We start from the raw sequence: 23,192 nt of genomic DNA, 5'->3' as shown, positions 1-23,192 counted from the left end.
TTTCAAAAAACTCCTCATTAATTAATTTATAGTACTCCGTCTATTCACTTTTATAAGACCTTGAAGACATTTCAGACAATGTGCAAAACAGTTCATTTTAAGTTCTTTGAAATGACTTAAAAAAGTGAATGGATGGAGTATCTCGTTTCGAATGACTAATTATTGAAGGAAAACACGGGCATGGTAATACATACAGATTCGTTTGCAAATGAATGAAGATTCATTTGCATTCTCAAATGCCAGCCACCTGTTGGGCCCATATGTCATGGACACAAAGGCAGGTGCCTTAAGGCACCGAAGCATAGTCATGTCGGGTGGTCGCGTGTGTCGGACGGACGCGTAGTACCCAGCCACCCACCCCCCCCTCCCCCCCAAAAAAGGACGACGACAATATAAGTTCGCGCTTCCATGTTTCGGATTGAAATATCTGGCGGCCCTAATTCCAGTCCTGCAAAATCTCTCTTCTCCACCGTCCCGTTCTGCGCCTAGATTGCTCAAATCCCTAATTCTCCGCCAACCCTCGAATCACACCTCATCTCGTCTCTTTCCCCACCATTCCCCACCTCTGTGCTAGACGACAACGATGATGAAGACGACGGTCGCGCTTCACCACCGCACCGGAGCTACCTCATCTACGCCCTCGTCCACCGCACCGGCTGGTCCACCAACAACGTCGGCCGCCGCAACCGACGTGCCTCACAGACACCGAGTTCCACCGCATCAGGTGTGCTTCACCGATGCCGTCTCCCAGCTCACCGGGGCTACTTCACCGAGCACATCATCGCACCTTCGCCCCCCGAGGCCGTTGGGGCTTCACCAATGGTCTCGTCCACCGCATCGTAGCGCTCCGCTGCCACTCAAGATCTGCATCCATGCGCGGCCATCCAACGCCAGCGCATCACCCTCAACGGCTCAGAAGTGACCCACACTCTAGCTAGGCGAGCATGCCCAAACGCCGGCCCGAACTAGGTATCCACACATCACTCCCTTGTGCATTGTTTTGACGATGTTTGGATATCCTTTCACTGCTCTCTTAGCTTACACGCCTATGCAACTCTGACCTTAACTCTTATTTCTTCTGGAGATATCATCTGAAACAAGCAAATCCATATTTTAGCGAAGCATGACGGCGCTACGGGATCTGGTACACATCTTGCACACCCGTATAACCTTGTAAGTATCTGTCCTCCGGTACAACATCAAGGTCGATTCCTCTTATTTGATCAACCATTCGCCGTGTCAAAAATGCAGAGGGGATGCAAGGAGCACAAGGCCTGCACATACAAGCAAGTGATAACATGGACTTGTACATGGAACATCCCAAGCGCAAGCAGAGCTGCAGTGAGCCTGTACAACGAGCTAGCGTAAGTCCCTACATTTCATTTAATTCGTACTGGCATTCGTGTATGATTTGTGTGTAGTGGCTGATCCACGAATTCAAGTTACCAGGGGCGAACATTTAGCTTAAAAAATACGAAGGCAGTTGCACTCCGAAAATCAACATAACTTGAGAAATGTGAAGCTACATGCACTTTGAAAACCAGCTAATGATTCAAAGTAGTTCAGATTATAAACACTAAATGATGCAAGCACCAAAAAACACAAAATGCAACATGGTGTACGAGGACTACAAACATGGTCTGTACCTGCTCGAATTATTCGTTCTCTGGCTGAAAATATCGAAGTGTAATTGCACGTATAACCAGTGCGCAAACTGCATATCAACATATCTATCCTGCACAAGTATGCCAATAGTTTCAAACAACAGATTAGAAAAGTATTTATGCTATGCTGTCATGATACGGGGACTTTCTAGTAGATGGCCTCGACGTTTCCTCAAGCTATGAAAATGCACTATAATTTGCTTGTCATCAATGCCTGCAAATCTCTGTCTCTCTCAACATAGTAGATCATCATTAGACAGTAAATCCTTCAATGAGCTTGCAAAATGCTTGCATTAGATCCCTCATTAGACACTATATGTTCACCACCAGGAGCATGTAAAATGTTTGCATCAAATCCTTCATTAGCAATCTGTTCATTAGACACTTCAAGCTCAAGAACAACATGAGCTTGTATGTTTGCACCGGAAACTTGATTAGATACATCAGATTCAGTCAGTTCAGTATTGATCGGGGGAGTTATAAAATAAGTAGAAATTGGTTTCATTTTCTCATAGATTCCCTACATACAAGCAGTTTTACAACACCGTCAGGTTTAACTATCGGCCAGAAATTGAAGAGTTGAATTAGATATAATCAGGGATGTGATGTACCTGCTCGTTGCGCATGCTACTCTTGTAATTAGTGACTGTCCATTTGTGCAAGCTCGATGCCATGCCCGTGCTGCCGCCGCTGCCTCCCACGCAGGCTACACCCAGGGTTGGATCTTCATCTTCTTGTCCTTCTGTTCGCTTGAAGCCAGGCGACCACCCTCCAACGAGGCCGCGAGGAAGTGTGGTGTCGGTCTGTCCAGCGGCGGCTAGGTTAGGAGCGAACTAGACTGGAGGATGGAGCGAATGAATTGGGATTTTTCCTGCTGTCGATCGATATGGGAGGTGCTCGTTTGGGCCGCGAGCCTGGTATAGGGCCCGCCTTGCACTTATGTTATTGGCCCATCCAAATTGAAACATTTTTCTTCATTTTTTACATTGCCTGCTCGTGCGTTGGGACGAACAAACTAGCGTGGGCCAACCTGGATGACTCAAACTAGGTGCACACTTTCCAGCCACCTGAGGCGGCCGCCCATACCAGCCCCTATGGTGGCGCCGCCCCTTTTTGCGTGTATGATTGGATAGTGAAAATATTCCAGTGGCGCTTTTGATTTACCCACAGAATGGTTGAATTGCTTGTTTCTATGAACTGAGTTCGCCAATAATGTGAAGGATGTCAGTTTTTTCATCCTATTGTAGATTGCTTAGATCTCGATATGCCAAAAGTAATCGCATGAAATATACAGTAAAAGCTAGTGTGATGTGTTTGGCTACAACTAGTCTGACTACACGTCCTCATATAACATATCAAGGACGCACCATCTTACCAGATTAACCATTCGACTTACCCATGCAGTGTGGGAAGAAAGAAGTATTGGGACTGTGTATCCAAGCAATTGATGCCATGGACTCCTTCGTACAACCATGTAAGCGAAAAAGAAGTTGCAGTGTGCCTATACAAAGAACTAGCGTAAGTTCAATTACCTGCTTCTGATAATTTTAGTTAGCCACTTATTGCAAAATTGTTTAATTACGTTGCTTGGCTTAATTTAGTTTGCTACTGATTACATAATGGCACAGCCTGTTAATCATATTGTAGACTGCGCCTATCTATGTGTTTGATACTTACTGTTAAGAATTACCTGTTTGCCTTAACTTAAATAACTACTTGTTTGTTTAACTGCTTTGCTGCTGCAACAGCGGGTTACAATGATGTTAATAACTACTTTTCAGCATTCAATTGAAAATCTTTAATTCCTTGTTTGTTTAACTGGTTTGCTGTTATAACTCCCAGTTGAGATATTTTGCTAACTTCAACTTTTCTAAATCCAATCGGAACTTTAATGGCAAAACAGGTTAGCCCAAGATCAAAGAGCAAGGTCCCCATGGACGTTGCATCATCCCACAGCAGTGGCACCGGCCCAATCGTGCATTATGAATTGCCAACTGTTGATGCTCTAGAGGCTAAACTAGTGGTAGAAAGAGATTCTGCTTCTGCACTTAGAGATGAAGTTGATATGTTGAGGAAGCAAACAGCACAATCACAAGCAGTACTCAAGACAACCATTAAATATTTGGTGGATTTCAAAATGAAGCAAGCTGAGACTGACCAGATTGTTAAGGTCCTGAAGGAAAAAATGAAATTAAATTCCTACTTGGTAAATCATAGGTGAAATGTTCTTTCTATAGTTGAATAACCTTTGTGTTGTCTGTTCATGTAATCAATCAAACCATTTGTTTTAGAGATCATGTAATAATTGTTTTTTTTGTTTTTTTGTTTGTAATTTTATTTGAGCACAAGTCTGTATTAATTGATAACACTCGGAGACATTTCATTTGGATTGCTGTGCCAGACCTACAAATATGCCAATCGGGTTGAATGTGCATTCAGCAATACTAGTATAGATGGACCATAAGTGGCACGCATCGGAAAGGGCCAAGATGCTGGCTAAAAAAGGATGCTGTTGTAGCCAAAAAAAAGTACAGCGGCCTGGCTTATGTATGTTAGTTGATATTATTGATCCATATACTCTATAAGTGTTTATATGTCTGTTAGTTCCGTACATTCTTGGTTGATTGACTCGGTATTTGAATCTTGATACATCGCTTGTGTACATATCTAAATGGGAGTACACATTATGATGCGTGTGACATTTGAGTTGGACATGAAGTGTTCCAAATATTCGAATTCACCTTAAATTGGATTCTAGTTTCTGAATTTGAGTATCGGCATTTGTAAACCATATTCATATATGACAGTGGAATACATCTTTGTCGTCCTTTTGAAGATATATAAAAACACATAGAATGATTTATAAAGATTCATATAGGAATACAAAATGGATTCGAATTTAGTTGCCAGGGTACACGTGGATGCTTATTGTCCCAAAATTCAAAAGAAATAGCAAAATGTCCACTCCCACATCGGCTGCCTGAAGCCAAGTGTTTGGGAGATGGAAATTACTGTCTACCCATTACACGGACAATCCATCGGCCCGATTTCCACTGCTCTAAATAGGGGTAGGTTAGTAACTTCAATTAGATGTGACACGACCACCTCTGAGCCCATTCTGACACGGTGGGCGTCAAACATGGGCGGCAAAACTCATTTGATTCAAGCTCGTCCGAAAGACCTCTGTTTCTCCCTCCATTCCCCATTCATACACGGTCGGCGGCAAAACAAACTCTCCTTGTCCGAAATAGATGTAGGCTAATATTTTAAATAGGGGCAGATGTGTAACGTCCATCAGACGTGACACAACCGCCCTACCTGTCAGCCATGTTCATACACCGTGGGCGCCAACCGTGGGCGGCAAAACACCCTCTCCTCACCCAAAATAGTTACCGGCAAATATTTGGGAGATGCGAGATTACCGTCCTATCCCCAACCGACGAGACGTCCAAATTTGAAACAGGGGATAAGTTCATAACTTTCCAATATTTCAGACAGCCGCGTCCCAAAAACATGGTTCCCCGTACCTCTCCCTCCATTTTCCCATTCATACACCATCCGCGCTAGAACACCCCATTCCCACACCATCCTCCATCCGCCACCCCATCCATCGATGCCGTCCTCCACCACATCCATCGCCACCGTCCTCCACCATGCCGGAGCGCCTACCAAGACCGCGTCGTCCACTGCTAGAGATGGACGTTTCTCATCCACGGCGACGGACCAATAGCCTTGCATCGCGTCCTCTCGCTTCATCGGCGCCATCGTCCTCTTTGTCGGGACCGCTCACACGACCTTCTCTTCCACCGCAACGGGACTTATCCCCTGATGCACCTGTCTACCATCGCAGATCTGCTTCAACACCACCGACAGCCATCGCACCCTCGATGCCTACACGACGCCACAAGAGAGGTGGTACTTCATATCTCCTTAACTTTTTGATCTCAACCAGAAAATAGATCTTAACTTGGTTACTCTACTTTCTTTTCAGCTCTTAGAATTTAGTTCTTAGTTCGAAGCAAACAATGGATGCTAAATATCATTTCTCCAGTTTGCAGCTTCAAATCTGCCATGGCACAGCCATAATACGGTTTAATTGATCATGCTTAGGGTTTAATTGATCATGTTGGTTCCGTGGTGGTTTCTTTAATAGAAATCAGAGGGGGAACCCTCTTTTGCTAAAAAATATATGCTTAGAGTTTCCCCCTTTTATGATCACTATACGATCAGAATATGTGCTTCGTTTCATAATAACACTGCTCCACCCATCAAGCTAAACAAGCTTAGTTGTTCAAATACGAATATGATATTATTAAAACAGAGTTGTCTAATTGGTTAGCTAAATGTTCCTAAATTAGTTTCGAAAATGCATGTTTGCCGCTCGGGTGTGTATCTCTGTGTGTGTTCTGGTCAGCACGGTTGGGGAGGTGAACTTTGCATATGCAGGAGTTTATAGGGAGACACCCTCCGAGTTGAAACCGCAATGCATTCCATAGATGATCTGACTACTTTTTATGTTTCCCTGAATCTCAGATTCTGAACAGCATCATAATGATTATGAGCTTGCGCACATGAAAAGAATAAAGCAGAACAATGCCATGGCTGTCAAACTTGGCATTAAGGGACTGAAATCAAGTCTGGATGCAATGCAATGCAAACACTCTCCACCTACAGATTCATGCTCAGAATATGATCCTAACAGTGATTCTGAGCTAGAGGGAGACCTAAGTCAATGTAGCTCCCTAGTGGAGGAGTCGGAGGAAGATGCCCTATCTTATTCACCCATCAAGGTACTTGCTCTAACTTTCCAATGTTACATTGCTTGCACATATCTTGCAAGTGATGCTTTGCATTGCTTCTACTTTGTTGAACTGCCATTAGCTTACTTTACGCATCGTGTATGTGAATACGCCCTGCCTATCCATTTTTAGTACATATTCCATCTGTCATCATACCATATTTATCCATTCAAATGTTGTTCTTGTGTATCAGACGTTCAAAAGGAAGAGGGTGATTGCTGATCGTGGAGGAGCACAAGCAAAGTATTTGGAAAAGGTAGTGGCACCTGATAAATCAAATAGCCCATTAGGTGTAATTGCAATATCACCTGACCCACAAAATACCCCAACTCTAGCAGACTCTAGCCCTACTACACTGGTCATTTCTGATGCCCCAACTGCAGCAAACGGTATGATTATGCCAGTTGACATAGCACCAGCTGTACGACGCAAAACCCCCATTCCAGCAAAGAGTACACCAAATCCAGTTGCCAAATCCCTTTTCGAACCAGAGAGAGCCCCAATTGCAGCAAATAAGACCCCTGTTCCATTTCTTCCCAGTTTAGAAGACGAAGCTTATGTTGTTGTCAGGAACTTTGTGCGCATCTTTCCTTCATGGAAAGATTATACCGTAGACACAGAACAATTTCCAGTCTTCCTCTGCAACTTACGTGTAAGTAATGTACTAATGTTATTCATGGTCATTACTTTATATGTTTCTGCTGACAAAAGATACAAGATTTCATTCTTTTAAATAGGCGAGGCACAAACTGGATTGTGATGATGAGCAAGGGTTGGTTGCGCTTTTCAAGCACTCGTTGATGAAGTATCGTTCCTACCTGAGGCAAGCGTACTTCGATGGCAAGCCTCTGAATGAAATTTCTGTAAAGTATCCGGTGCTACATTTATCCGACGGTGACTGGAATAATCTTATTACACATTGGTCTCAACTGCATCATAAGGTACTGTCTATGATATCACATCACAATTTGAACTACATTTTTGCATTTGCCTTAATGTCTCACTTGTACAAAAACTGTTAGCAGAAGAACATTCGTTCTCAAGGGACCACGGAATCTCGCGACTATACTGCACACTGCATTTCTCTTGTGAGTACCTCTTGCCCTGTACGACTATATTTACTTTCATAGCTGTTTGATTATGTAGCATCACTGCACATGTTAGCCTTGTAATCGTCCATTTGGTGGACATTATAAGATCCGTATGGACTCTTACATAAATTTAGAATCAACCCAATGCTTTTGAAGAGGTTTAGCTCTGCAGTCCTCTTGTAAGGACTGAACGTGGTCTATCACTGTACTCACATTAACATCTACTCCCTCCATCCCATAATATAAGAACGTTTTGTATAGTACACCAGTGTTCAAAACACTCTTGTATTATGGGAAGAGGGATTGGTTCATTTTGTAGCATTCTGCATCTTATCTCCCTCGCCCACCATTTACTAAAAAAGATCAGATATTTATTTAATATTACCAACAAGTAGAATACACAGACAATGCCAGTGCAGAAGTGTAGCCCATTGCTCTTGTCAGTACATTTTGTCCTGTAATGCTTGTACTTCCAGGGATTGGTAGTTGATTATGTACCATCAATCTGCATCTTATCTTCATTATCCTCTACCCCTTCCAGTATTATCATATCTATAATTACTCTCTACAAAATGTAGAGTACAGGCAATGCTTATGAAGAAGATTATGTGCTGAAATTCTTGAGTTATCCTTCCCTTGACATGGAGAAGGGCATGATAAAGCCGGTGTTAACTGTTAATGTAAGTCAGTCCTTCTAAACCTTTATCCTCAACAGCTATTTAATTTTCTCATACTCCCTATCGTTTACTGCTATTTAGTTTGCTGTTTCTACCAAAATGCATGTTCGTAAGAACCATAAGTTCTAAGTTTTACTTGTAAAACCAAATTCCTTATTCATACCATGCACATTACTTAATACTCCCTATATGTATGCTTGTTTTTGTGGATCTATAATCCAGTGTGTGGTGAAGCAGCCCACATTTGCACCTTGTCATCTCCTGTTTTATCTTACTGATGTGGCTGATGATATGAACAACATGCCATGCACATTATCCAAAATAGATACAATGATTTTCTTTGCCCTTCATCTATGCTTGTTATGTTGACTTGGTAATCTAGTAGTGTGGTGAAGCTCCCCGCATTATGAACAATGCCAAATTATGCTATTGATATTTTGAACATACTCTTTATTTTCTAATTTGAAATTGGATAGAATTGACACAACAGTTATCATCTTTGTTTATACACGTGGAAAACCTGTCATCTCTCTGCTTTGTTTCAGGGTGATATGCCTGATGGCATGCACAAGTCTGCTGAGGTTGTGAGACAAACCCAACATATATTGCAGCAAAGAAGGCAAAACATCTTGAAGATAGCGAGACAACCCCAAAGTCTTGTCTTGATGCAGTTTTCAAGTTACTTGACACTAATAGTCAGACAAGCTCACATAATTCGTTGTCTGAATCAGTTCGACTTCTTCAGTCCCAAGTTCTAGCAGAAAGGCATTCTGCAACTCAACTTCAACTTGAAGTCCTAACTCTAAGAAAGATTGTGGAGAACACCAATGAGAACCTCATCGCTAAATAGCTACACCTGGAAGCTATAACCGACATGCTAGGCCGGTCTCACAGCCTTGCTCAGCAGCTTGCGCAACAGTTCTCTCGCAAGGCTAACCTTTCTTGAACTGTCTTGGAAGTGGTCTCGGTTTAGTATTATTTTGTTACACTGCAATGGTGCCCAGTTTTTGTAATCTGCTTCTACGTTGCGCTTTATGATCACTAGTGGCGAACTTCGATGCCCAGTGGATGTAATATACCTTAAACCCTTTATTGTATAGTGTAGGTTTATTCTAAGTTACTATGCCATAATTTCTTTGTTGTATAGAGTAGCTTTGTTCTTAATTCATACTAGTTACGCAGTAGCATGAAATGAACCCCGGCCCATGATTGTGCGAATCAAATCACGGGCTTTTAACAGGCCAAAATTGTCTCGGTCCTTGTTTGGCCCAATCAGATATCGGCTGTGAGCAGGCTGGATGCAAACAGGGTCGTAGTTAGGCCCAACTATATGACTGGCTTTTAACAGGCCGAAATTAATATAGGGACGAAATGTTAAATGGGCCCTTAATAGGCCAAAACTAATATCAGGCCGAATTACTAAGTGGGCCTTTAGCAAGTGGGCCCAAAAGCATAGTGTCTAGTTGACGGGCTGAATCTGATATGGGCTATAATTGAGCCCAAAGCCTCTTAAAGAGCCGGACCTGATCTGGGCCGTAATTTGGCCCCAGAACGTGGTAGGCTTTTCATGGGCCGGATCTCATATGTGCCACTATTAGGCCCGGAGCGTGGCAGGCCATTAATGGACCGGAACAAATATGGGCCGGCATTTGGCCCAAAACATGGCAGCCAGTTAATGGGCCGGCCTACTAGGGTCCTCAAAATCTTGTGGGCCTACAGCTGGGCCAGCCCATTAATGTCGGCGAAATCTCGTGGGCCTTTAGCTGGGCCGGCCCATTATGACCCTCAAGAATCTTGTGGGCTTTACCTGGGCCGACCCATTATGGCACACAAAAATCTTGTGGGCCTTTACCTGGGCCGGCCCATTATGGCCTGCAAAATCTTGTGGTCCTTTAGCTGGGCCAGCCCATTACGGTCCGCAAAATCTCATGGGCCTTTAGCTGGGCCGGCCCATTATGGTCCGCAAAATCTTGTGGGCCTTCAGTTGGGCCGGCCCATTTAAACTTGTTGGGCCATGCCACGTGTCGACATATCATAGCCGCCTATCTGACCCACTGACGAGCTGACACGTGTTTTGTCCGGCCAATAAGAATTTTACACGTGGAAATTTCCCATTGGTCGGGGCTGTTAATGGGTTATCGGATCCAAAACCCGACCCGATAGCTTAACGGCGTTCCGTTACGGTGGATGCCACGTGTCGGTCACCCTTGAAGAAAGCACTTCTATGACGCAGGATTTATCGTCATGGAAGTGGACACTTCCGTGATGATAATTTTGGCAATGTCATGGAACACTTCTACGACAGCACAGGTATGACTATCTTGATTCTGTCATAAATTTGTCATGGATGTACATGCATGACAAAAAAAGTGACCTACTGTGACAAACACGTATCATCACGGAAGTGTATTTTTTTTAGTGATACTATAACAAAGTTTGAAGGCTTGAGAAGGAAGAACTTACATTACATGTTAACACGGGCTGGACAAAGCCCTTCTCCATGTTGATGGAAGATAATTCAATAAATTCCCCAAAGAAAATTCTTTATAAGCATTTCCATTATTCTACATTTTGCAAAGAGTAAATATAGATCAAATAAATTGGAAGAAATAGAGGATAATGAAGCTCAGGTGCAAACTGACGATACATAATCAAATAGCAATTAATTAAGTCCAGCGTTACAAGGGAAAAGGTACTAACAATGGAATGCAGACATCAACGTGTGTAGTGGCATTGGCTTTATTCAACATTCTGGTAAGAGTAAATGTAGATATGATAATTTGGAGAAAGTGGAGGGCAGGGCAGATAAGATGCAGAGTAATGCTAGACAATCAACTATCTCGCGATGCATGTACAGTAATACCACCACCGTCCGTTATTAGTTGTCGCTCAAATGGATGTATCTAGCACTATTAGCAGCAGGACCTCCTCCGTATTCAAATGCAACATTCTTACTTCCTCCACTTCTTGGGTTGCTTGCATAATGCGTGCAGCTAATTGCATAATTTCTAGCTTCAAGATCGAGATTACCTCATTCATGGCAGCCACACCATCTCTTTCTGCCTCTAGTAGAGCCTCAAGAACTATAATATCTATGCTCAGACTTCTCTCCGGCGGTGTTGCCTCTGAAATGCTACCATCTGGTAACATGGATGGCGCATTGCTTCCACAAATAGATTCTGGGGTTGTACATTGTGTCCTAGTGTGAACGGCATCCTGAAAGGTTTCCGCTGGACATAAGTAAGAGATAGTTATCACATGATCCAGGCAGTAAGCTTACATGGTAAATGACATACGAATTATTGCCGAGCATGGCAAGCTATATTTAAATGGTTCGAAGTAGCATCAGCCGAAAAGAAATGAAAATGGTAAGATGAAACTAGGGATGTAAGTGGCAAATAAACGACATCCGCCAGTCCCATCTAGTTAGTTTTTGCTAGCTCCCTGGTTCATTTTCCTCAAAAAATAAAAACTCTTTTGAACTATCATACCACTAGTGGACTTTAATCGGGATTAAACGGGACCCAGTTGACATCCCTAGTTGAAAGGGAGTGTACCACCGCTATATTTAAGTTGCCAAGGCATCTAAGCAGTTGAAATAATATGAGAAAGCACTTAACAGTGTGGCCTCATATAAACTACGAAGACAGTCTTGTGATGAAGTTCAAAGGAAAAGTTAAGGACTCAAATGAACTAGGCATGCATTTCTTTATGATAGTACAACAGGCACTGCTGACATATTGGCCAACTCAGGTATAGCGTAACAAGTAACGAACAAGCATTCGAATCAAGCAAAGCAGACAACTGAACTATTTGTTATTCTGTAGGATTACAGGTTGAGGGCACAAGCCAAGAAAGCAGCCCACATGCATTACATTTCACATGTACTAAAACACACTGGCTTATCATATGTTGCTGTGAAGCCTCGCTGCTGTTGCAATGTTCTTTGAAGATATCGTCAGCATCCCGTGGTTGCAAATCTACTTGTTGTAGTTTATTCTGCACCCTCTATTTCGGTAAAATTAATTTTAATCGCATGCACTGGTTTGAATTGATCATCAATGGTTCATCTAAACAAATGAAAGAAGGGTGTGTGCATACATGACAATATATCGGCTTCCCTCTATTTTTATGCTTGTTCGAGGTGCCAGCCTCAAAAGAACAAATATTTTTCTTGATGGGGTTGGCAGCTCCATAATTAATAGAAGCATAAAATTAGTCATGCAACTTGGGAAGATCAAGAACACACAAAAAGTAATGAACAGAGGCTCGTAGCAGTGATATAATAGCTAGCATCAGAAAATGTAGGGTAAAAGGAACAAAACCAGCGGAACCACATGCTAGTTTGCTGATGTGTAATTAAGCATAGAGAACATGAAGCAGTTTGATGGAACCAACAGGTGGCATCAGAACAACACCATTATCATAAATATAGCATGCAAGAAGTAAATTAGTAGGCAGTGATATGTAGGAAGTACAGTAATACTTAGGACAAAACTAAAGCATATTAACTATATGTGCACTGGTATGAAATTTAGCACATGCAACATGTTCACTGCCAAAAGTATGGCCCTACAGGTGCAAGCGGAATAACGCGTCTCATGAAAAACTGAATGATGCCCTGAAGAAATTCAAAGGTGCAGTGTTTATGCTAAGAAAGTGAACGTAGGCGCCGGCCGTTGGATAATAGTACCTGATTCTCGGCAGCCTATGGGTATCGTTGGCATACTTGATAGCTAAGGATCATCGATGGTGCTCGTGTTGCGGTTGAGTTTTGGCCGGCTGTCGCCATCGATGAAGCCGCTCTGGTGCTACGGTGCGGCGCTTGTTGACATACAAGAAAGCTCATCTTTGGTAAGTGAACAGTTGCACGATAAAGAGAAAAACGGAAGGAGTACAGATCGATATAATCTGATGAGGCTGCGGCATCAGTAAAGCAGGGCTGATGGAGTTGAATATGGCGTCCGTGGAGCGGGTTTGGTGCAGTGGACGACGGCTTCGGCGGGCGCGTTGTACAGTGCTTTCGGTGAGGTGGATCTGTTGCGGCGGACAAGGGCTTGTATGAAGGGCGAGCGAAGGGACGAACGACGGAGTCAGTGAAGGGCCTACACTGTGGTGGAGGAGGGCGCCGGTTAAGCAGGTCCGGTGCGGTGGACCATGATGGCGGCCATGGAGATCTGGAGCGGTGTACAAGCCAGTCGCTGAAGCAACTCCGGTGAAGTGGTGAGTTGACAGTTGGGGGTTCCAAGGTGCGGAAGGTAGATCCATTGGGGTGTGAGGTCCACCGCTATGGCGGAGGACTAGATTCGGCGGCTTGCCGTGGTTGGGGGCCGGGTCGGGGAGGGGAAGGGGAGGGGCTCTGGGGAAGAATGTTGGGGGCAAAGAGGGGAAAACAATGGAGTTACCAAAGCAGCCCTTTTCCGTTAATGTGGCAGGGGTAAAACAGGAATATCGCAGGGCTAAACTTTCGAGCACGTCCATGGAATTATATTTCGATGTGAGCGGGAAGTTTGAAAGCTTTTGGCGCCTGAAATTATATTCTGCTCTTGTATGGCCGACTATGATATCATGGCCGAGAATTTGTTTGTTTTGCACGCAAAAAAGTGCAAGTTTTGAAAATCAATGTCTCCAACTCGAAACTTAGATTCTCCATTCAATTCAAATATGGATCATTGTGCTACTACAAGCAAATACCATCATATGGTCCAATTCAAATGAAATTCCAAATGTGTTTACCCTAAATATGATGACAAAAGCAAAAATGTGTATGTGTATGAATAAAGTGGATGATTAAAAAGTTTGAACATGGCCGTATGTGTATATCTCTAGGTTTGATATATGAATTTGAAATCATGAATTCCCGGCTTAAAAATATACCTCCGTTTAAATGAATTACAAAATCTAATGATGGAGTCAAATTCCAAAATTCCAATCTTAGGTTTGTAATTCTGGTACATCAAAGTATATCACACATGTTCAAAAGTATCATTATCTCATAGTCCAAACTGTGAAACAAATTGATCAACCCTGAGTGCACACACTACTGATCATGTATATCTCAATTACGCTAAAGTCCCTCAAATATAGACACCTCACTCTTTATCTGAAGCAACCCCCCCCCCCTCGTCCCCCCCCCCCCCACACACACAGAGAAGTCGTTCTCTCCCCCAAACATCAACACACGAGCACATTAACACCCCTCTCTCTTCTAAAGTCCGGACCACAATATAGGTCTCTATCACTTTATCTCTTGGGCATGCACACATATCTTCCCTCACTCTGTAGCTAGGTCTCCCGGCATCTGTCTTTCCCAAGCACACGCACTATGTAGATTGTATCTTTCCCATACACACAAAACGTCGCCCCCAAATGTCTATGTCCCTAGTTATGTGGTTCTCGCACACTCACCTCACACCACCCCCACTCCAAAACAAGAACACTTTGTCTCCTTGTGCACCACTCTCCTCTTTCTATCTCTCCCACATGCGGACCCGCCCCAGCTCCTCCCTGTATACATATATGTCGTGACTCTTTCCATAGCTCCCTAATGTATCATCGTTCCCGATCTCGCACATTGTTCTCTACACCATCTATTCTAGATCTCTCATGAAGTCCCTATCACACACATGATGACTCGCTTCCCTTGCGTCTCCGTACATAGGCCAATTTTAAACAACATCAAAATTGTCTCTCTATCTATACGCCATTTATGGACACAAACAACCCCTCTGTCGCCCCCTCTCTTCCTCTCTCTCTCTCTCTCTCTCGCTCGCTCGCTCGCTCGCTCTCACACCCCTCTCCCACACACAATCGATGTCTCTTCCAAATAGTCTGCTCCCCCACCCGCACCCATGCTATCTCGGTACTACACATGTCACACCATTCCCCCTTCCCTTATACTAGGTTTACATCATTAGTGGTCTCTCTACTCCACATACACACCCACCCTCTCACACACAAACGCGTGCACAAACACACACAGACACACGCAAACACCCATTAATCTGGATCCTCATCTCTCCCCATGTCTGCATGTGTATCTCGCACACTCGCTCTCTAATTATGTATATGTGTCTCCACGTTACACAACACAAAGCCCCATGTACATGTCTCTCTCTATCCTCCACACACATAGACACAAAGAATCTGTTATCATTGCCTCAGTCTCTAGACATATCACACACGCAGACTGTCTCTCTCTCTCTCGCAAACACGCTCAACAAAGGTTTCCCCGTGAATAACTTACCGTCTATTCATCAACAGTCGTGGAAGTACGGCGAACACGAGACGTGAAAAAGAATAAATCTACACGTGCTTAGACCACCTATGTAACGCCCTCGATGCGGCTATATCTCCCGCTGTCGAAGCACGACTTAGAGGCATAACCGCATTGAAAGCAATGTCGCAAGTGAGGTAATCTTCACACAACCCATGTAATACATAAGGGACAGAGATACATAGTTGGCTTACAATCGCCACTTCACACAATACATGAATAAAGCATTACATCATCCAAATACAAACAACGTCCGGCTACGGAACCAAAATAAAAGAAGACTACCCCAAAAGCTACACAGATCCCCGATCGTCCCGACTGGGCTCCACTACTGATCAACTAGAACGAAACAACACAAAGGACAAGATCTTCATCGAGCTCCTCCTTGAGCTTGGTTGCATCATCTGCACGGTTCAACGGCACCTGCAAGCTGGTTTTGGAAGTATCTGTGAGTCACGGGGACTCAGCAATCTCACACCCTCACGATCAAGACTATTTAAGCTTATGGGTAAGGTAAAAGGTATGAGGTGGAGCTGTAGCAAGCGACTAGCATATATGGTGGCTAACATACGCAAATGAGAGCGAGAAGAGAAGGCAAAGCACGATCGAGAAACTATGATCAATAAGTGATCCTAGAACAACCTACGTCAAGCATAACTCCAACACCGTGTTCACTTCCCGGACTCCGCCGGAAAGAGACCATCACGGTTACACACGCGGTTGATGTATTTTAGTTAAGATCAACTTCAGGTTTTCTACAACCGGACGTTAACAAATTCCCATCTGCCCATAACCACGGGCACGGCTTTCGAAAGTTCAAATCCCTGTAGGGGTGTCCCAACTTAGCCCCTCACAAGCTCTCACGGTCAACAAAGGATATTCCTTCTAGCGGGAAGACCCGATCAGACTCAGAATCCCGGTTACAAGACATCCTCGACAATGGTAAAACAAGTCCAGCAACACCGCCCGAATGTGCTGACAAATCCTGATAGGAGCTGCACATATCTCGTTCTCAGGGCACACTCAGATGAGACTAGCTACGAGTAAAACCAACCCTCAAGTTTCCCCGAGGTGGCCCCGCAGGCAGCTCAGTTCAGACCAACACTCAGAGGAGCACTGGCCCGGGGGGGTTAAAATAAAGATGACCCTTGGGCAGGCCTACCCAAGGGAAAGAGAAGGCTAGGTGGCGAATGGTAAAACCAATGTTGGGCATTGCTGGAGGAGTTTTATTCAAGGTGAACTGTCAAGGGGTTCCCATTATACCCCAACCGCGTAAGGAACGCAAAATCCGGGAACATAACACTGATATGACGGAAACTAGGGCGGCAAGAGTGGAACAAAACACTAGGCATAAGGCCGAGCCTTCCACCCTTTACCAAGTATATAGATGCATTAATTAAATAATAGATATTGTGATATCCCCACAAGTAAACATGTTCCAACAAGGAACAACATCTCCATGTTCCAACAAGGAACAAACTTCAATCTTCACCTGCAACTAACAACGCTATAAGAGGGGCTGAGGAAAGCGGTAACATAGCCAAACAACGGTTTGCTAGGACAAGGTGGGTTAGAGGCTTGGGTTAACAATATGGGAGGCATGATAATCAAGTGGTAGGTATTGCAGCATAGGCATAGCAAAAGAGCGAGCAACTAGCAAGCAAAGATAGAAGTGATTTCTAGGGTATGGTCATCTTGCTTGAAATCCCGCAAGGAAGAAGAACGAGTCCATAAAGAAGACAAATGGACATAGACGAACGGGTCTTCACAATCACGACGTTACCGGAACCAACCCGAAGAAGCAACACCGGAAAGAAGCACACAACATAGTAAACAACCAACACATGAACATGGTATGATATGCGGGATGCGGGATGCGATGCATATGCATGATTTGGAAAGGAATTATTATACCTGGCCTCAACTTGGAAATCCAAGAGTGCCACTGGAAAGAGGATATGATTTCGGTTGAAATCGATATAAAGATCACCGGAATCGGATGCACGGTTTGGAAATGGCGGGCAAAACAAATATGGCACTGGTCTGCGATAAACAGCAAGTGACCAACTAAATGCAACAAGATAAATATGCTACAGCACTCAAACATGACAACAAAATACATGTCAGGGATCCACTCAAGATGCTTGACAAAAGATGAACACTGAGCTACGGCTAATTCATCCGTTAACAGGCTCAAACAAGCATGGCAAAAGTGCAAATGATAACGGGTTTCAGACTTAGTGAAATTAACACAAGCCTGGAATTTAACATCAGGAAGCACACTTTAGAGCATGAAAACTACATGCTACAGGAACTTAAAATGGAAAAGCAAGGCATGGCATGAAGCTACTCAAAGCACTTAACAAAAGTCTCTTAGTGACCTTGAGCCAAAAGGGATCAGAAAATACAATTGCAAGCATGTGAACATGGCAAAAATATAAACAGATCTCAGACTTGGTGAAAAACTGGAGCATGCAAATCAGTTAACGAGTAGGCATGTTTACAAGCTCGATGCACTCACTACAGAGCATGGCTTGACAAACTAAGCATACACCCCTCAAGAATACATGGCATAGAAGCTAGACATGGCAAGAACAACAACATAGCATGCACGGATCCATAGCAACATCCTCGGCAAAATCGCTAACAAGTCAACAATCTGCGAGGATTCACGATATAGCAAAAGTAGAGCTCGATTGACTCAATCTATGGTGCTCCATAAATGCAAACAAAGACATGGATGGATGGAGCACCACAATTTTAGCAAATCATCCTTACTGATCATCCTCAAAAGAGGCATGGATCACTAGTAAACAACATGAACATATGGCATACCGACAAAAACAGAACAAGGACATAGTGAATTTCTAAGTCCCTGAAATCAGCATTACCGAGTACGCTACTTTGCAAGCTTGTGCTAGTCACCACACATATCACAAAAATACATGGCAAGCACCTCTGTAAAGATGGCATGGCATATAACAAAACACATGTAGAGCTCAACATCATATCATGCACACATTAAACATGGCAAAAATGACAAATATATATTTGATGAAACAGATCTGGCAAAATACTCACATAGCCCTCTTCCAACAGCATTTCGGGCATCAAGATGAGCTCAAATGAAAATGATTCAATGAGATGAAATGATGTACTCTTTGAGATGAACATTTTGATATGCTACACACACAAATCGGAGCCACGATGAGGGAGTTATGATGCGATGAAAAATGCAAGAAATTATGCAGATCTGGGACTTAGTGGAGAAATTACCCTCCGAAAAAGTCAACCCGGGACGGGACGAATCGGGACGAGGAGATCCGGGGGATGGAGAGCCGCGTTTCGATGGCCGGCTTGGTGGACCTGATCCAGGTAGGGATCCGGGATGGGGCGCTGGATCCAGACGACGGCGGGGCGAGGCGGCGAGCTCCGGCGAGCTCCGGTCGCCAGAGGCGGTGAGGCAGGAGGTGCGGCGGCGAGGAGCTCGTGGTGCCGCGGCGCTCGGGGCGATGGCGACTGGCGGCGGTGGGTTGAGCGGTGGTCGGAGCGCAGCGCGCGAGGCGGCGCCGGAAGTGGGCACGGCGGCGGTCAGCGGCGTTCGCCGGTGGAGGACGCGGCGGCGAGGCGCGCCGCGGCGGAGACGGGCGGTCGCAGGCGGGGCAACACCCGCGGTTGGCGGCGGCGGTGGCGGGATGGGCCCCGCGGGCTCGACCCGGGCCCGGCGGGCCTGGCGCGGGGAGATGAGAGAGAGGGTGGCGGTGGTGAGGTGGCGGCGTCCGATTGGATGAGGGGGCGGTGGCGGACATGTCCGGCTCGGCGCGGACGTGTCCAGCGGTGCGAGGATGAAGAAGACTAGGGTTCATCCGCGAATTTTCGGGGGAAGGCACATATTTATAGGTAGAGAGTCCAAACGAGGTGCAGTTTTCGGCCACGCGATTGTGATAGAACGACCGAGATGATGGAGTTGGTTTAGCTGGGCTTTGGGCCACTTTGGAGAGGTGTTGGGCTGCAACACACATGAGGCCTTTACGGTTCCTCGGTTAACTGTTGGAGTATCAAACAAAGTCCAAATGGCACGAAACTTGGCAGGCGGTCTACCGGTAGTAAACCAAGGCCGCATGACAAGTCTTGGTCCAATCCGAAAACGTTTAACACCTGCACACGAAAAGAGGTAGAAAGGGGCACCGGGTGACATAGGAGCGCCGGATTGCAAAACGGACAACGGGGAAAATGCTCAGATGCATGAGACAAACATGTATGCAAATGAAATGCACATGATGACATGATATGCAATTCATGACACGCAATCAATGACAAGGCAACAACAGTGAATAACTGGAAGACACCTGGCACATCGGTCTCGGGGCGTTACAACCTAGTATGACTACTAGGACTAGAGCAAGCCAAAAAAGCGCGCCGCCGTCACCCCCTCCTTATCGGCAATGGGAAAACCTTTGTTTTACACAGTCGAGAAGTAATTGTGCTAAGGCCTCACATGCTGAGGCATTGAATAGAATGTAGATGCTAGTTTACGGAAACAAGTATCAATAATACGTTTGTATCTCCAAACTTATATTTCTTCTCTTATAAAAACCAAGTTGGTGATGATGGTACGCGTGCCATCTTGCAATATAGAATGTCCGATCTATATCTGACTGATGGAAATTAAAATAAAAGATACCTGCACCCCTCTCCACATTTGCAGACAAGGCCTTCCCTCGTTCATCCTTATCTCCAACAACCTCATTGTTGAGCAATTAAGAAAGGAAGCCTCTGGAACAAACTGGCCTGGTGGCCGCTGCCAGCGTCATCAATCCCCATGCCTCCTCTCAGTCTGACCACCAATCACCACAACGCCCCAATCCTCTTCACCTTATCTCCTATTTCTTGAGATATCATTAGTTTTTACACATGGGATTACTCCCGCATTGGTCAATCACAACGAGTGTTTTTATTAAAAAATGTAGCTTGATGTTCCGTGCAATGCACGGATCTTGCTAGTACTCCTACAGAAGACTAAGTTGGTGATGATGGTGTGTCTGACATCCGTCATTTGTGACCATTAGATCTACATCTAACGACTATGAGGTAAGTTGTTGCCTTTTCTCACAAACATCCCACTTATGTACCAATTTATAGAAAAACCCATAATTAGTATCTTAAAACCAACCACATCCCTCCCTGACCTCACCAAAACAGCCCAAGGAATATATTCTAATTGAAACATAATATATCTCTAGTGATATATGTATATCAAAATTAGAGTGTTCTGTATCAAGTTTGTGAATAAGTATTATTCTAATTATGATTCATTACGACGCACATGAACATTGCTAGTATTTCCAACCATGCAAATTTTTTCCCTAGTATTCCATAGTTTCGAGTTTTCCATCAAGATATTAGTCACTCATGGTTGATATTTACTTTCAATCATGTACACATATGCACTATGTAACTAGCCTTGCTTATTGGGTTCCAAAGCTTACTTTCACTCCTACTTACAATATGTAGAGTATTTAACAAAAAGCTACCACTTTCAACCAGCCCTAGGAAGAATCTATTGTACAAAAAATAGCAAAAACATACCCAAAATTTCTTAATCCACGCCAAAAACTACTACCCACCGATTAGGTTAGTTTAAACCCATTTATGACAGGGTTGGCCCACACGTCCCTGCTGATGAGGCAGCTTCAACCAACACATTTTGTTTGACCGTTGACACGAGGGACCCACATATGACCTTCTATCCTGTTATACCCCCTCAAATCATTATTTTTCCTAAACATTACTTCAAACAGTATTGATGCATGTTCGTCAGTGGCACCGGTGATGAGCGAGTTGGCCGCCGCTTCGCCGGACGGGCCGGACGCCGTGCTGGCCTCCACATGGGTTGGCAGGCTGGCCCGAGCGTGACTCATGAGCGAGCAAGCCGCCGCGCTAGCCTTCGCTCAAGCCAGATGGCGGGCCTTAGCGCGGCGCGCGCGAGCAAACCGCCGTGCCAATCTAGCTAGCAAACCTTGCAGACAAGCAGTTGGACGGAGCTATCTGGGCTAGCTAGTGGCCGCGAGCGCCGGACGGAGCTGGCATCCGGGCTGCCACAAGATGGGCTCCGCACCGCCGGCGGTTTTGACCTCGCCTTCTTCCGGCGGCGGTAGCTGTGTCCCATGGCCGAGGATGACTAGGTCGACGGGCCGGAGGTAGGAGGTCACTCGGGGATTTTTGTGCAGACTGACATGTAGGTCCCACAAGTCATAACGCCCGGTCGAATAGAAGGTGTTGACTTAATGGGCGACGTGGGCCCTGTTTGGATACTCTAATTCAGAGGTTAGATTCTAACCCTGAACTAACTCTAACCAAAGTGGTGTTTGGATGGCAGGGTTATATTGACAACAAATGAATCCAAACAGGGCCATGGGTTGAAACGTGCCTATAACGACACTTTGTAGAGTAGTCGTTTCTTGGTAGGGCTGGTTGGTAAGAGCATGCACAATGGTTGATAAGATAGTCTTATCTTAAGTCTGCCACGTATGCAAGTGGTAGTAGTTTCTTTGCATTATTAGTGATTTCTTGCATTATTAGGGGTTTCTTGTAAGCCTACTCATAGTGGGGAGTATCATATGCTAGTAACATGCGTATGATACTAGTGTATGATACTACCTCCATAGTGCATAGTATCATAAACTAGTATCATAGAGGATCATATTTATTGACATGCATGACACAAAGTAGCATAGCACTTAACATGATACGGTATCTACCTATGTTACTCTAACACTCTCTCTCTCTCTCTCTTCTTTAATTATGTGCCACATAAGCATGTTTGCTAGTCCCAAGTGCATGTTACCACTTATGTTACCCCCACTATGGCCAGCCTAAGGAACAATGTACTGCTAGCGACAAAAGGTGATTCTAGGTTGTGTTGTACTCCAATGAGTAATACTACTGGTCGCGGGAGTGTATACCTCGTGTTGTGGGTTCGATCCCGGCCGAACGCACGGTGGTCTTTTTTTTAAATAGTAACTTCGCTGCGAGCCAATATTTTACACGGGTAGTTTGAGTTTTGAAGTCAAACGGACATGCGGCAACACAATCTGGGTGCACTGGATAGCCTAGCCACGTGAACGGGTTTTCCTTCCCAGCATCTCGTGGCTCGCGTGCTCGCCCTAGCCGCACCTCGCTTGCAGCTTCCTCATCAGCTAGTAGCATATTTAAACTGGCGCCTCCCAGTTATGCCCAAGGAGCCGGAAAAGCCTGGTGGGGCATTGGGAACTATGCAATATGGCGCTGTACGTAAAGTGCTCTACTACTACTCTGTAGCTTATGGCGTTGCACGCATGGACTTCACTCCATTATCGGCTCTACTATAAAATAAATTCCTCGTGACGTGTTTTTTTTGGAACAGAGGCAAAAGCTTTGCTTCATCTCATTCATAAAGAAGGAACTACTAACAAAGTTCAACGAGGGCCCTGTTTGAATCCACGGGTTAGAGTTAGTTTGGACTCAACTAACCCAAAAATATCCAAACAGGAGGGTTAGTTTGGGTTAGATGCATCTAACTCATCCAAAAAATCTTTCCCACCCAAGAGGTGCTTATTTGGGTTAGTTCTTCTCAGGACCACTAAAAAACACCTTTTTCTCTCTCTCTTCCCGAGGAAGATCCCTCCTCACTTCCTCGAAGCTTC

The sequence above is a fragment of the Triticum aestivum genome, chromosome 6A (genome assembly GCF_018294505.1).
Source record: "Triticum aestivum cultivar Chinese Spring chromosome 6A, IWGSC CS RefSeq v2.1, whole genome shotgun sequence".
Taxonomy (NCBI): domain Eukaryota; kingdom Viridiplantae; phylum Streptophyta; class Magnoliopsida; order Poales; family Poaceae; genus Triticum; species Triticum aestivum.
Note: the sequence above shows the minus strand (reverse complement) of the source record.